At 43.0% G+C, this 17,306-nt stretch overlaps 1 protein-coding gene and 1 long non-coding RNA gene across 2 annotated transcripts in view; one reads left to right on the forward strand and one right to left on the reverse strand.

Annotated features, from left to right (window-relative positions):
• Window positions 1-17,306, forward strand: part of sars2 (seryl-tRNA synthetase 2, mitochondrial) — a 177,302-nt gene that overhangs the window by 32,725 nt on the left and 127,271 nt on the right. The window lies entirely within an intron of this gene.
• Window positions 826-13,328, reverse strand: LOC132979845 (uncharacterized). The gene is made up of 2 exons (XR_009674103.1): window positions 12,272-13,328; window positions 826-2,000 (listed from the first exon to the last, which is right to left on the reverse strand). It is a non-coding gene; the product is annotated as an uncharacterized LOC132979845 (long non-coding RNA).

Raw genomic sequence — 17,306 nt, forward strand, 5'->3', positions numbered from 1 at the left:
TGTGTGTGTGTGTGTGTGTGTGTGTGTGTGTGTGTGTGTGTGTGTGTGTGTGTGTGTGTGTGTGTGTGTGTGTGTGTGTGTGAGACAGCCGATCCTGGCATGACTTGTGTTATGTGCGCTTCTCTCCGTGTGTCCGTCGCTCCTGAGTTTCCACAGCACTGACCCTCAGATCTTAGGTGACGGATCACTGTCCAGTCCAATTAGTGAGCGTTGAGAGCGGTGTGAATGAATGGGCACAAACATAAGATAAGCTATACTTTATTCATCCCAGCAGGGAAATGTAGGTGTTCCAGCAGCCAGCATACACACAACACAACACATATATACATACATATCCCACCCATACAAAAAAAAGAACACTCAGGCACATGAACACACACTGATGCAACTGTTCAGCTTTATTTAAAATACAATGTGACACGTTGAAGAAAAATGCTGTACATGTACAGAATATATAAATGTTAATTTACAGGGTTTCCTCCAAAAGTTTCCTTTCCCTTACTCACCTTCAGAGCGTTAAGTTGATTCAAACTTTTATCCAGGCTTTCTCTGTGAAGAATTAAACGTCTCGGTTGTTAGAAATTACTTAACGCTTGGAAGCACGCATGTACTGTACATGGGGGGCAGCAGTACCTCAGTCTGTAGGGACTTGGGTTTGGGAAGCGGATGTGGACCTAAATATGGAGGTTGGTCTGGTGGCAGGAGAGTTGCCAGGGCACTTCCCGAGTACTGCAGAGGTGCCCTTGCGCATGGCATCAAACCCCCAACCCTGTGTAGCAGCCCCCTCACTCTGACATCTTTTCTGATGCATGTCCACAGGTCGTGTTTGTGCGTCTGTGTGTGTGTGTGTGTGTGTGTGTGTGTGTGTGTGTGTGTGTGTGTGTGTGTGTGTGTGTGTGTGTGTGTGTGTGTGTGTGTGTGTGTGTGTGTGTGTGTGTGTGTGTGTGTGTGTGTTTCAGGCCAATGTGTGTGAGGAGCATGTCTTTCAGTGACAGAGTGTAAACCCGAGTGTCCCCTCTGGGATTTATAAAGTCTGTAAAATAAATAAATTAATAAAATGTCATGTAAGTCTGCAGGCTGGGGGTCTAAGTTCCAAAACAAATCATAAAAGGCGATTAATTTTACAGATCCTTAAAAAAAATCCTCATCTGACTGCACAGATTTCCTGACTTTTGAGGACTGAGAGGAGAAATGGACGGATAGTGGATCCTCCGTTTGTTTGCAGACACAATTAGGATTTAGAGCTGAGAGGCTTGTTGCAGTGACTTACAGTAGCAGCGGTAAAAAGCCCCGCTAGTCCCCTTAAAGCTACTAGTGCGAGACGATCCCAAGTTATACTGATAGGCCTCTTAACTTAATTCTTCTCTGTGTCCATTTTACAGGCTGAGGCGTTACACTGCAGCACTTTTTATTTAATGCCCATTAAGGAGGCAGAAAAAAATCCCAAGTATGACAGCTAATATAGAGAACTCATACTCTGGAATTTTGAAAAAAAATATGTGGACTGTGCATGTTTTTAATATTGCTCTACTTGTGGAGGAGACAGTGCCGAGAGTATCAGAAACAATAGAGTCAGAGCGCCACCTGCTGAGCAACTTTTAGCCGTTTTCACACATGCACTCCGCATTTTCTGGAAATTGGGGCCCCGAAAGTGTGCAAGCTGTCTTTCTCTTTGTTTTTAGGGACATTTCTGCAGCACCTGCCCCTCTTTGGTTTGGACGTGAATGTTTCTCGATTATTGTTCAGCCGACATGAACACCATGCCAACCGCCTTCCTGATGGGTTAAAGTGTTTTTCTGCAGTTTAACAACAATAAAAGACTCATCACCACAAGTTTGAAACATGAAGACATGAGACTACAGAAGGGCAATGTAAACTGGCTGCTTGAGTTAAATGAAAGAGATCCGCAAAAGGATTTCAGTTTTCGATGCCTTGAAGTTCGACCCGTCTCCCGTTTGTCTCTCCGAGCGCCAATCTCGCTGCTCCACGTGCGTGATAACCTGTTAGGACACAGAAAAGAGAGGCGCCGTAAGAACCGAGGCGTGCTCACTGGCAGGAAGAAGATGATCCAGAAATCAAACATCCAGCTCGTCCTAAAGTAAAGCTTTGTACCGCCTCAGCCATCAGTCCACCAAGTGTCCTGTTTCTCTCAGGAGTCAAAGCGGCCGGTTTGAAGTGTCTATGGCGTGCTAATAATGGCGTCCCATGTGCAGTTTTCCACTTTCATACTTGTTAAAAAGCTAAATATGCATGTTGAGTACGGTGAGTCTGGTAGTTTAAAACCAGAAATCAGAATTTAATACTCTGCAGCACTAATGCTCTACCGCTGTCGGCATGGCGATCTTCGCATTTTGTGATGTCACTGCTCGGAGGATCTTAAAACACATCACATTCACATCACAACATCTGCACATCTAATGCTAAAAAGGGAACTCAAGTCGGAAGTGCCGGACAATTAATCGAGTTTCAATTATGATTACGATTTTGTCTTCCCCACGATCATGAAAACAAAATGACGGAGATCAAATGATGACTGGGATGTCACAGTGGGATTCTGGTAAAAATATCCCCTCCCCTGGTATCTCCACCCATGGACTCCACCTCCTGCGCAAAACTTTTGCGCAGGTCGGCCATTTTTATTCTCGCTACAGAGGAGAGATGTCTACGGGGAAAACTCAGGGGGGGCTCATTGCATTTAAAGAGACACACACACCAAAACGGAGCGTTCTGAGAGAGCTGGTTTATACAGGGTCACAAACCTCCTCTGGTGCTTGATTCATGTTATATTTTGACCAAAGCACAGCACAGATGTTTCATTTAGACCACAGGGGACTGTTTGAAAAGGTGGAAAAAGGGGGATAATATGTCCACCTTAATGGACGAAGCCTAAGTGAGGTCACCCGTCTGTTCCTGCAAGCGCGTTGGAGTCTCATCGATGGCGGTCTCCATGCTGGAAATGCTGTCTCAGCCTAACTTTCAGTCAACCTTTCAAACAGGGGACTGTTTGAAAGGTGGAGAAGGGGGATAATATGTCCTCTTTAAGAGTCCTACTTTTTGTCCAACCGATCATTGTCAAAGATTTTTAAGTTCTTTTAGTTTTATGCCGCAACAAACGTCTTAAAAAAAAGTGGCTTATCAGAAACTAAATGCTGTCCCCTGCTGTTTTGAAATCTTTCTGTTTGGTGATCCAGAGAGTCTGCAGTGGAGGTTTTCTGCAGAAATCAGCTGCATGCCTTGAAAATGAACTAATGATCTGAAACAGGTGAGCTGTGGCGGAGCATTGAGTCGACCTCCGTAAAGCCGAGAGGAGCTGCAGACTCAGGTGATCATTCTCATTACTGCGCGTGACCGTTAACACTTAACTTGTTTTTCACATTGTTATCTGAGATATTATTGTCTATCATAACCACAAAAAAAAGAGTGTGTGACGTGATTCTTCTGTAGGGAAACACAACAAGTCAAAGGGGAAACAAACAAGGCGCTCTGAAGGAGAAGAAGACATACATTAAGTCTGTACTCTGTGTGTGTCGAACATGCAACACAAACATAAATCAGGATTACAGAAACACACAAACAGGAAGTTATGGACGTGCCAGAGTGTGTGTGTGTGTGTGTATGTGTGGGGGGGTGGCAGGGGGGGGGGGGTCTGCACACCAATGAGCGCCCAAGCAGTTTTTCTTCATATTTTTTTGCTGGTTTTGCCTCTATAAGACGGGACAGCTGAAGAGAGACAAGACGTGTTGGGAGGAAAGAGCGGGGGATGACACTCAGCGAAGCGCCAAGGTTGGATTCAAACCCCCGGCCGCTGCAGTGAGGACCGCAGCCTCTGTACATGGGGCGCGCAACATAACCGCTATAGGCACATCAGCGCCCTGCCCAAGCATTTTTTTTGCTAGCAGTGCCTTGCTCGACAGGGTTCAGAAAACAACTAGCTCGTCTCCAGCAACAAAACCATCCCCAAGTCCATGCATTGGTCCTACTGGGACTTGAACCGGAGACCCTCCAGGTCCCAACAAAGTCTCTACGAGCAGAGCTGTAATGCCGACCCAGAAAATAAAAGGCTTTCCTCACATGCTGAATGAACGCTAAAGAAGGCTTTGTTGCTGTTTAGTGTGGCTGCTGCTGTGCTTGTTTTAAACATTAATGTTCACTGTGATAAAACAGTTTTGACCCCTCCCCGAATCTCAACCTTCCACTACCTCAGCCACCGTAGCCTCCTTATTGCGCTCCTCCACCCTCCACCACTACCTCTGTCTGTCCACTGTCCAGACTACTTCACCAAGCCACATTCTCCTCCCCTCCCTCCCTCCCTCCCTCCCTCCCTGATGTGAAACGCTGACCCTGTGGCTGGTGTCCCCTGGTACTGGGGCTGCCTGCCAAGCTGAATGGGCCCAGAACACCGGGTAGCCAGCCAGTGTGTGTGTGTGTGTGTGTGTGTTGGGTCACGGCGTGGGGATTAGGAGTGTGTGAGTGATTGAGGGTGACAGCGGCCCTAGCATTAGGGGCCCTGTGGCAGATTTCGTAGTCCTGTTTTAGACACACTAAGCTGGATTTACCAGCAGCAGTGTGTCAGCAGTGATGCAGCCTGCCTGGACCTCCTACAGAACACACACACACACATACACACTCACACACACAGACAAGAACACACAGGTAGATCCCGGTCCCCTCTGACCCTACCTCTCCACCTTTAACCTGTCTGAATCAACCAATCACCCCTTTCTTAGTGTTTAATTCACTCCAATCTCAAACTTCAACGAGTTAAAAATGCCGTCTTGCTTTTTAAAAAAAAAAAACTGGGACACACTTTACGTTTCACACAACGTGTAACAAATGTACTGAGGCACAGTGGATGTAATGTGATACATGCAGATCATCAGGACCCAGAGCCAACGGGAATCAAAACTACACACATGATCCAGATCCATTCAACACCTGACTACCATCAATGACAGCTAATTAACAAGTTAGCATCCCATGTTAGTGAGTCGTGATGTGACTCTTCAAAAGATCTTGATGTTGTTTAATTAGCGAGGTCAGGATGCCATACATTTATTATTTAGGAATGATGATTCTGAATTAGTGGGGGGAAAGATGAACCCTCTTAGCATTCCACAGATAAGACGAAAGAAAGAAATAGATCAAACGTTATGGAGGGAGGGGAGTGGATGTGTAGAGGAAAGTGGAGGAGAGGGTTTGGTTTGAATGCATGGGACCGCAAGACGAGACATGGTTCTGAAACTGATATGTAGCATCACTTGATTAAGTACTCAAAGCTATAGTGTAGGAAAAACTTGCATGAACGTAAGAAAGATTTTGCAAGTATTGAAACCAAAAAGTAATTTCCCCTGAACATATAAAAGCGCTCAACAGCTCTGATGTTGCATGAAGAGTCTGCGATAGAGCGTGTGTTGACAAGCAGAGATCCCACTTGTCACTTTAATTCATTATTCCCTGCCATTTTTATGCACCTAACTTACCAATCTTGAAACTCGTCAGCTATCTTATGACGTCAGAGTAGGATGACCATACGTTCAGATTTGATCTTGACCTAATGAACCACGAGTCATTACAGTGTTTGAGGTTTGAAAACATGGTCCCCCTATGTTAGTGATGAAGGACATCTGATGAAGACTTATTTTTCCTGTTAGGAGTCGGACTTGTGACTTGAAAAGTGAGAAAGGGGTTGGTGTTGAGGAACAACATGTAAGGCGTGCAGACATCTGTACAGATATCTGTTTTGAATTGTTTTAAGGTGACCTCCCTGACACACCAAGGAGATCGTCAGCCGTCGGTCCTAGTGGGACCTCAGTGAGTAATCGTTGCCCTAGTTTTTGCAGTTTCTCGTTGAATCGGCGATGGCGATTGGCGAGAGGAATCTCTCTGATTGGCTGTCCAGAGGTTTCATTTCTCTCCAGCTCTCGACACAGGTTCAGGAAACTTGAGCATGCTGCTGTAGTATCCATGCTTTCACCCATTAGTGCGGTTTCTCCTTATTTATCTCCTCCGCCTCTTCTTTTCTTTTTCCACTAAAAGACCAAGGGCTGACAACGCCAGCGCCATTTTCAACTTTTTATCAGACATTACTCTCCGTTAGTAGGCTGCCTATAATACGAGTGGTGACTGACAGCGGTGTGAAAATGGTCTTCACGCCGCCCCTCACGCCTGCGCAGAGCGTTCTTTGAGGTTGGCCGTCGGCTGCAGTCTTTGCGGTTGGTTCTCGTGCAACTTTTTGGCCACAAGCAGCCCTCGTCGCCACTAGTTCTTTGCCGTCTGCTTGGTGTTTCAGGGCCTTTAGAAACATGAGTGGACAATACTGGCTGCTCTCCAAAGGAAAAAAAGAACACTTCTCAGACCAAAGTCCTACACACTCTTAGATTACAGACTCTCTGGCGTTAGCTTGCAGCCCAATTAGTTTACACACAGAGTTTGCAGAAGAATCTGTTCTTTTCATTGCGGCCAAATGAAACATTAAGATTGTCCTGTTACAGACACAGCGTCCAGATTGTTTCCTATTTATTAAAGAAAGTCAATCTTTCAAAGACTAAATCAACACATTTTCAAAAGTAAAAACTTTGATGCAAAATCATTTGTGGCCTTAGCCACAGTGGTTTAGCCAACTGTACTGTGGTATACGAGCTAACATGCTAGCTAGGTTTTCATACTTCAGACTTTTCCGTCTGTAGAAATTATTGCCAGTGGACGCATACATGCAGCTACTTGTAAGTGTGAGAGTTTTCTTTATGATTATAGCCTACTCATAAGCCTCTCCAATTTGCAAATCACATTTTATGCATCTGACTATTGTTCATTATAGCACAGAGAAATGCATGCTGGGTATACTGCTGTATATGCGTGGTCACACAGGGGGTATGTGAGGCCACCGAGGCCCCTGCGTCCCCACACACACATACATTGAAACTGGATTGTGTGTTTCTTCGTGTGACTTGTGCACTGAGTGTTTATGTGAACACCTTTGTCCACTTGTGAGTGTGTGTGTGTGTGTGTGTGTGTGTGTGCGTGCTCCCAGATCTCTGTTACAGCCTGTCCATTGTGAAGGCGAGTGTTGAGCAAGATCCTGACCCACCGGCGGGTACTAATCAGACACATTCCTCGGGATTAAACGGCCAATTAACAATAAGAGAGCCATTGTAGCCCTGTCTCAGTGTGCGTCACAGTTAAAAGGTTTTTTTGTGTGTCGCAGCGAGTGTGTGACTCTTATTTGTGTGTGTGCAGGGGAATGTGCTTTTGTGTGTGCAAGGTGCAATGAGTTATTCAGAAAGCACTCAGTGTGGTTTTCTACCCGCTTGTTGCACTGCTCAGAGTATTGATTAACATGCACGCTGTAACTTCATTAAACATTTTGATGATGTGCAGTTAAAACTAAATCATACTTTTAATGGAGAGATGGTGCATTATCCATCCTGCATGTCAAATAGTGGCTGTGTGTGTGTGTGTGTGTGTGTGTGTGTGTGTGTGTGTGTGTGTGAGAGTGAGTGAGGGTTAATGCTTGTTGAGTGCACCTGGATCTTATACACTTACATAAAGTCATAATGAATGAATGAATATGCTTTTGTACTTCAGTCTTCATATTGGTATGTGTGTGTGTGTGTGTGTGTGTGTGTGTGTGTGTGTGTGTGTGTGTGTGTGTGTCTGTCTGAGTGCTGCTGTGCATGAAGTGTATCCACAGCATTTATTTAAAATGTGGACACATGGTGTCTTCAGTGTGTCTGTGTGTGTGTGTGTGTGTGTGTGTGTGTGTGTGTCTGCAGAGTGGGTATATGCATCAGTGTGGCACGTGTCGGAGTGTGGCAGAGGATTAGTGAGGCTCAGGGCCTGTTGCTCCACTTCCATGATTACTACTGCTGTCCACTGCCATATGGGGTTTGATGGGGGTGCAGGTGGAGGCGGGTGGTGTTGTGTGTGTGTGTGTGTGTGTGTGTGTGTGTAGCGTGGTACAGTAGCTTGCACCCCCCCCCCCCCCCCCACACACACACACACACACAAAGACACATACACAAGTATTCAACCTACCAACCACCACTCACACCAGCTCACCCACTCTTCCAATACACACAGCCAGAGGGGGTATGCACATGCACAGAAACACACACACACACACACACACGCACACGCAATGCACACAGTTCTCCATAAGGCAGTGCATATTAAAGCATGCATGAATGCACATATGAGCTTTGTTTAACAAGCTGTGGACTTAATGTGTGCATGAATGTGTGTGTGTGTGTGTGTGTGTGTGATTTGCACCTTGTTCTGCCTGACTGACTACATGCTTAAAATCTTTAATATAATAAACAAAAGAGACCTGTGTGTCTTTATAATCAGTGAAATATTAGAAAGATATACCACGTAGAAACTTAAAGGAATGCATTTGACAATAACCATGGCAACGCTCGTCGACCTTTTAGATGATTTTCTTCGATCATCCACTTTGTAATCAAAGTGTTTTCATTACATATTTTTTATTTATTCTTTAGTAGAGCACTTTAAAAAACAAAACAATTTGAAGCACATAAACTGAAATGTTTTTAAAAGATTTTTAAGGTTCATTTCCTGATGTTGTTTAATCCATGTTCGTCTTTCTCTTTAAGCTTTGCTGTTTGTATTTTACTCACAAATAAATAAATAAATTCATAATTAATTTTTCAAACAGTCGAACAGACAACGAAATGCACCTGGAATTTCTCTGCATATCTTATTCTGAGTGTATGAGTATGAGGGCATGAACAGGTGTTAACTTGTTAAACCGCAGACAGCGATCAAGGTGGGGGCCTAAATGATGACATGGAGACACACACACACACACACACACACACACACACACACACACACACACACACACACACACACACACACACACACACACACACACACACACACACACACACACACACACACACACACACACACACACACACACACACACACACACACACACACACACACACACACACACACACACACACACACTCCACCTGCTGCTGTCTGCGGTGGATTAGCAATCTGTCTACACTCGGAAGACAGCAGGACACACACACATAACCGCAGCGGGGGGGGGGGGGGGGGGGGGGGGGGGACTGTCTGTGAAATCGATCAAGAGGACACAATGTTAATTGCATGGCGTATAGAAGGAATCACCAGAATTACGATTTTAAACATTTTGTGATATGCTGAGAATTGCGATGTAACTTTAACTACGTATTAATTAAACTAAATCAAGAACTGTTTTGTCAAATAAGAAAAAAATCTCCTCATCTCACTGGAGTCGAGCCCACAAAGTCAAACTCTGTAAAAGGCTGCATGCTGCATGCTCTTTAGATCTGAACTGTTAGTGTTTCAGTCTGATCGAACTTGAACGTGAATTTTTAACAATGCAACTTGTTCAAAATTAATTGTGCAACCCCTCCAGCAATTAAAAATGTAAAAATGTAAAAAGCGTATTTACCATTAAAGGTGCGTTATGGAGGTTTGGTAGTGAAATTTCAAAGTTGGAGAAGTGAAGCAATTCTGCATTATTTTCTGAACTGAACACACAAACTTTACTCAAAAGAAAAAATGTTTCCCTGAAACGCTGTTTGGAGCTAAAAAGCTCTCAGGAGAGTTACAATCTCACTGTAGCGGGTCCACCACCATAACTTCTGGTGTAGCATTTTATCTTCCAACAGTGGACAGTGACCAAATGTTCCTCTGAGGACAGTTTGTGTTTAGAGTTATGGACATATACCACAGAATCTGTACATTTCTCCAACTTTCACATTCCTCTACCAAAACTCCACAGTGCAACTTTAAATTAGTAAAAATATCCATACTTGGCAGCCATGAGGCGATATCATTTCCCCCACCTCTAATGACGAATATATTATTATATAGGCCTACAGCAAAGATTTGTGCTGCAGCTCCACAGAGAGCGTTCAATGGTGGGGCCCACTTTCTTCATCTCTTTTTGCCCTCCTCTGAGAGGGTCACATGACAGAAAAGCTATGAATTGGCAAAACATGATGAAGTAGACAGCGGGGTCATGTCAGACAGCGGTGTAAATACGATAAGAGATCTGTCATGCAGCAGATCAGTTATCTCTGTATCATGATAATATCATCATCGTGGTCAGCTTATCAAGAGAACTACCCTGCGATTCCCGCCCTTATAAGGGACGTAGTTTAGCTCTGTCAGTGGAGCAGCGGCCTCACACGCAGAGCCTACAGTCCTCGCCGTCTTGGACGCCGACCCGCCTCCCGGCCTCTGCCCTCTGATGCATGACGACCCCTTCCACACCCGTCTGTCTTCAGCCGTCCTTTCAATAACAAACAAATGCACAGCTGATATGCAGCCTTACATAATGACCTACCTTATGTAATTCAAAGGTTAAACTGGTGGGGTTACTGGTCCTGATCTATGTCCACTTATAAACCAGTGGGTTGTCTATATGTAGACTGGACAGAGTGTATGCTATTATGCAGGTCAGCGTTATATAAGCGACCGCAGACTGACTTTATCTTTAGCACAGACTCATGGCGGCCATCTGACGACCCAAGGTCCACACACACACACACACACACACACACACACACACACACACACACACACACACACACACACACACACACACACACACACACACACACACACACACACACACACACACACACACACACACACACACACACACCTAAACATACTGCAATAAGCCTGCAATCAATTACTGTAAAACTTCTATTAATAGTGCACGCTTTTATTTACTTCAGTCTATAAAATGAGCCTGCCTTTATTTGGGACAGGCGTCGATTTGATACAGGCTTTTAGTTATTTTAAAACAATACAATCGTGCACAACAAAGCTTGAAAAGAAACAAACAAGAATATTTAAATGTGCACAAAATTAGGATATCCATTACACTAAATTAAATATGAGTCATCTTGATTTTTGAGAGAGCACGGCCGGCACGCATTCAAGCATTTCCCTGCATTTCTTTCCAAGACTGATGTTGGAAGTTCTCCTTCATTTTCCTGCTGTTTCAAGGGGTTCCCAAACTTTTCAGCCTGCGACCCCCAAATATAACGCTGCTAGAGGCTGGGGACGCCCCTTGACCCTGGAGGTGGTTTAAACATTTCCTGGTGTAGCGCACAGCCAAGCGCGCTATTAGGCAAACACACAACAGCACACTGTGATATTATTTCTTGTAATTCAGTGTAAGAAACTCTAGGAGCCGAACACACAATATCTCTTGAACTACTTTTTTTGGAAGGAATCTCATGACCCCCCTCTTAGTGTCTCGCGACCTCCCAGGGGGTGCCGACCCCTACTTTTGGGAACCACCGCTCTAGTTCACCATGGCCACAACCACGACCACCCACTACGACGTCAATAATCAATATGAGGTAGAATCATCACCTTGAAGAGAGACGCGTCCTAAAAGTAGAACTTATGGTACGTTTATGGATTGCATTAGATTGCACAGGTGGTCTTAATGTTGTGGCTGATTGGTGTGTATAAGCATCGACTAATGTGGCCGCCTGATATCAGAGCGTAACCTGCCCGGGTGCCGGGTGTATGTGGGACCTTCATATCATAAAGCCCTTTGTGTGTCAGCTAGAGGAGGAGTGCTGTGCAGAGAAAGACACATGGCGTGGCTCAGACTCACGCACAGTAATCCTCACATCACATTAATGAGGAGAGAACACACACTGACCTCAATACACACACACACACACACACACACACACACACACACACACACACACACACATTCATTTCAAATATATAAGCAAGATGCATCAAAAAGACATTTTGTTAACAACGAATAAATCTCATTTATGATGAAGTCAGAGCAATATTTTTAACTGAATCCAAAATAAAATCAGGATCACGATTTGCAGCAAGACCTTCCTCAGATGGACGCCCCTCCCCTACCCCATCTGGCTCTCTCTCTCTCTCTCTTCCTCCACTCATTTCTGCCCCGTTTTATCACCACGCTCCTCTACTCTTCCTTCCCTACGGCCCACCCCAGCTCTTAACTTTCCACCCAGTTTTCTTCCAGTAACAATTTTTTCCCCCTCTCCACCAGTTCCTGACACAAAGCAGCACATGCCTTCCTCCTGCTCTGAGACTGTTGTTCTTTCCCTCGCGCACACACACACACACACACACACACACACACACACACACACACACACACACACTCCCCACCGTGACCCTCTCTCTCTCTCTCCCCCTATCTCTCTCAGCCCGGCTTTTCCCCATAACGCTCAATTACCTTATCAATAGTGATCGATCCAGCCTCAGAGCTGAAGGTGCTGCTCTCTGTCTGTGTGCAGCGAGCGCTCGGTTCTCTCCATCCACCCTTCCTCTGTCAATCTGGCCACAAACCCCTCTTTCCTCCCTTTATCCCGAGGTAAGATACTTACTTTTCAGATAAAGCATATTATGATAAATCGGCTGAACTCTGTGCGTGTGTGTGTGTATGTGTGAGTGTGTAACTGTCACACACTCTCACACACCATAAGCACACAGCGTGCACACACAGACATACAAAAAAAACCCACAGTGTGTGTATCGAACAACATGATGTCAGAGGTACTTAATAGCTGGGAAAGTGTTTACAGGAGGGGTGTGTGGGGTTTGTTTTTTTGTGATGTGATGGTTTGTCGTCCGTCATTTCATTAAAAATAAAACTGGAAACTAGGGCTGCACATTTAATCCCATTTTCACCGTTATGGCGATATGAGCGTTTGCAATCATCAGTTGTCATAAATCTCTTTTTTGTAAACGAGCGAAGCTTTTTCACTCAGCACCGCTTTAAAAAGTCCTGAATAATGTTTCATAAGGCTATGTGGGTCGTGCAATAACGTCATGGTGTAATTATATGATTTTATATTCTCTGACCTTTAATATCTTATCTCTCATGCTGTGTTTCTGCAGATCTTGTGTAATATATGTTGTGTTATTTTGCATTGGTGTGTGCCTCTCTGTTTACATGTGGATGTGTTTTTCTATTGTTTTTTTTTAAATTATTGATTCTAGTGATAAGTGAATGTTTGGCAGCACTTTGAGTCCAAGACAAATTTCCCCCAAAGTGACAATAAAGTGTATCGTATGTCATCGCATCTTGTTGCATCGTATCACATCGCATCATGTCATATCATGTCGTATCGTGGCATGCATGCATTTTAAATATCGGCTGGAAACCTGGGTATATTGTCCGTGCCTTCACATCATATCGATGCAGTCAGATGAAGTTTGAGCTCGCTATCAGCTACCCTCAGATTAATTGGTGCCAATTTAGTGGTGAAAAAAACAACAACTTATTTTTGTTTTCGATAATATCGGCTGATATTTGCACATCCAGTGACTATCGGTATCGACTAATTGTATCGCAGATGTGCGCCAATATTTCTAGATTTATTTGCCAGTCAACTAGCATTTCATTTGAGTTTCACTGTATTACACTTGCAGTTCTCTTTCACCAGCAGAGGGCGCTATATGGATTACAACAAGAATCATCACTCTCCAGAGTGTGGAGCGGTGATGCTCCTACATGCTCAGTTACTTTCAGATCTAAAAAAAGATATCGGCCGATATATCAGTATCAGAATTTTCGTCTTCCTAATAGTTATATCGTGCCCAAAAATCCCGTATCGGTCAGGCCCTAATATGCACACTTTAACATTCTTTTTTTTCTCATATGGTGCAGGCCTAATGGAAACACAAACATCATCAGAATCATTTATGCAGACAAACAGTTGGCTGGAATGAAACAGACATGGGAACTTAATTTTCTGTCTGTTGACGGAAAGAAAGAAGCTGGGCCTGCTGTAGTCTCTGGTGATAAGAAAAAGGGACCTGCACGCTTCATCAGAGTTGAGTTGTTGTGTGCTGCTTTGTCTGACTCAAACTTCAATCTCATTTCCATTTGAAAAATCCTTTTTTCGACAGTGATCTGTTGGAGTGGTTGCACAGCGGATGACACAGATGTGCATGCACGAAGAAGAAAGAGTGTGCGTATTTCTTTTTACTTTAATTGTCTGGGAATGAATGCCTCATGAAAACAGAGTTTGTTAATGAAATGGGACGACGGGAATAGTGGAGCATATGGGCCGATGTTTCTGCGACAGGGTGGGCTGGACGTTCAGGTCAACGAGGGGAATAAAAGGGAATAAAAGAGTTTGGAGAAAATGAAAACTAAATGAAAATACAATAGCTATGTTTTCCTTGGGGAAGTGTGCGTGCTTGTTTCAAAATGGAATGTTTATGAAATGTTCTTTCTGCGTGTGTGCGCGTGTGTGTGTGTGTGTGTGCAGGAGTCTAGATTAGATGCACTAAGCCTCTTATGTGCTGCTTGTCCTTAATTTGCGTCTGCTCCGGGTCCTAGTGCGTCCAAACTCACCAGCAGTCCTTCATCCCAGTTTCCACACAAACAACACAATTTACACGTCGTGCAACAATAAAACACAAAAATCTGGATGTTGACCTCAAAGAGCATTAAAACAAAGAACATTTGAACTTCCGCGTATATCCAGGCACTATACATCTTTTTTAGAACACTCTTCTAACTTAATTTACAGAAGAGGGAAAATAACATCTGAAATAAAAACGAAATAAAAATAAACAAATTAACCTTAAAAAAACAATCTGTCCGATAAAAACACATCTATTAGGAGTTTTTTTTTATCATGCACTGTAAGTGACAAAGAAACAGATTCCTTTAATAAACTGTGCATGGATGTTCACTTCTTAGTATTTTAAAATGCTCGTAATTTGGGACATTCAAACATTTGTAAATCGTCGCTTCTGCTGTCATGATCAGGCAGGTCATATCAAAAATATTCATTACATTTCGTTGTTATTATTTTACTCAGTTTATTCTTTAGAGAGCCATAAACAAAGACCAATGAAAGGATGACTTACAATTTAATAATTGAATGTATTTTAATAATAATAATCATATAATAATAATAATAATAATTATTATTTTTGTTTGTTTGTTTGTTCCCATTTCTCTCTTACCTTATACATACACGGTCCTACACGACTCTGGTTATGCTAAATTGTTTATTTCCCTTTTTGAAAACCAATAAAAGTGTTATTATAATATATATGAATCATTTGTATTTATATAGAAATAAACTAAGGGAAATTAATTACATTAAGTTGTTTATTGAGGCTTTATTTGACTCCTTCATTGAGGATCATTTGATCTCCAGTACGACCCTCTTTTTTTTGCCTCATCTAACAATTTATTATTTTACATTTATTGTTAATTTAAGCGTGGGGCTTCTGCTGGGGGGAAAGGGGGGATAGAAAAACAAACAATTGATGACATCCTAAAGTTAAAAACACACAAAGGTATAGACCTAAAAACGTCGAATAAACAGGTAAAAAAATCGATTAACCGATGCCTGTAAGTGTCTGTTAAATGATGAAGAATACAGTTCTGGAGTTGGCCCTCAATTTAAAACAGAGTTTGACAGAAGCGAGGGGCGTGAAGTGTGCGCGTGCACAACAACAGTGTCGCGCGCTATAAGGCATATCAAAAGTCTCTCGATTCTTCAGTGCTGCCTTATTCTGTCTCGAGACAATTTATTTTAAATCGCTGAACTCCCACAGGTACAGCTCGACTTTCTGTCCTGCTACAACAACACAAACACACACGCGCAGGCTACCTGTAGCAGGTGAGCAAGAGAGGAGGAAACGTCAACTGCACGTACGCACACGCACGCGCACACACACGCACACACGCACACACACACACACACACACACACACACACACACACACACACACACACACTCAGAGGCCTCTCACACTCAAACTGCTACACACACTCACCTGAGCAGGTGAAGACACTTCAGTGGAGGTTTTTAGAAACGTTCAAACATGTCGGTAAAGTCTCTCTGTCGCTCTGTGTGTGTCTTTATATCTCCGCTTTGGCTTTACACAGCTAGATAAACCCCTTATACAGTTTGGGATGTAGCTACATGGGTCTGTGTGTGTGTGTGTGTGTGTGTGTGTGTGTGTGTGTGTGTGTGTGTGTGTGTGTGTGTGTGTGTGTGTGGATTTTAAACTATAAGAAATCCGATTCAATTAACAAGCGCAGAGAATCGGCTTTGGACACTGTGAAATTGTCTCTCTGTGCAGAGGAGTTGAAGAGGCCTGAGAGCAGCGCAGAGAGAGAGGAGCTCGGTGTCTGCAGCAACTCAGAAAATACAAACACACCGAGCCACACTTACACACTCAACACAAAGAGACCTCCACGTTATATGACACCTGTGTGCAGAGATTTAAAGCAACGAAATCACCTGAAACTTTGCTCATAGGACCGAAACATAAGAAGAGCTGTGAGGATAATACAACATCAAGGTGTCGTCTAAAACAGTGGTCTATCCTCAGGACCCACCACCAACTCCCTAACGAGAAATAATGACCCAAATTCCTGATATTTCTCAACCAATCAGATTTATTTAATGAAAAGTTGTGCAGTTTGGACCTCGGACGGTGCAAAACATCTGACACAACAAAGAGACTAACAAAACATGATTAAAATGAACCTCATTGACTTTTTAGAAACACAATCTTTTCTCACTCGCGACCCGCTGGACATTTCTCCTCGACCCACTTTTGGGCCCCGATCCACCAGTTGAAGACGACAGGTCTAAAACAAACGACACCTGACTCATTAGTTGGTTTATTCAGTCAACTTTTTAAAAATACATATTACAATTATTGAAGGAGTTATTGAGCTGGACATGTTTCCTCTTTAAATCGCTGTACTAATTAGACGTTCACAACAACAATATTAGCCAATAAATAAATGACCGACTGTCCTGATTATAAACAAAGTTCATAGAGATGAAAAAGAAGTCCGAGTCACTCTTCCCTGTTTAATAAAAGATTTTTAGACTGCATCTTTTTCTTTACAACGAGCTTTCTTTATAATTTATTAATCAGCTATTTGACCTCCTTGAGGAGCATGACTGATTCTTCCCTACTTTTTTTATTTTTTATTTTTTTTTTACCTATGCAGTACTTGCTTCATCATTTTTTTTCTTACACAAAAATAATTTAACAAACTAGCCTACTGTATGTAAACCAACTAGTCAAACACATGTATTATTATCCTCATTATATTATTATTATTATTATGATGACAGTTTTGTTCTTATTTACTTTGGCTCAATTCTCAAATGAATTCCTTTTTTTTTCGTTGAAAATTTAAATTAAAATCTCTGAACAGTTAGTTCGTTTTTTGTACAACAAATTAGGATTTATTTTTCATTCAGGCAATTAATTCT

This window comes from Labrus mixtus, chromosome 9 (genome assembly GCF_963584025.1).
Source record: "Labrus mixtus chromosome 9, fLabMix1.1, whole genome shotgun sequence".
NCBI lineage: Eukaryota > Metazoa > Chordata > Actinopteri > Labriformes > Labridae > Labrus > Labrus mixtus.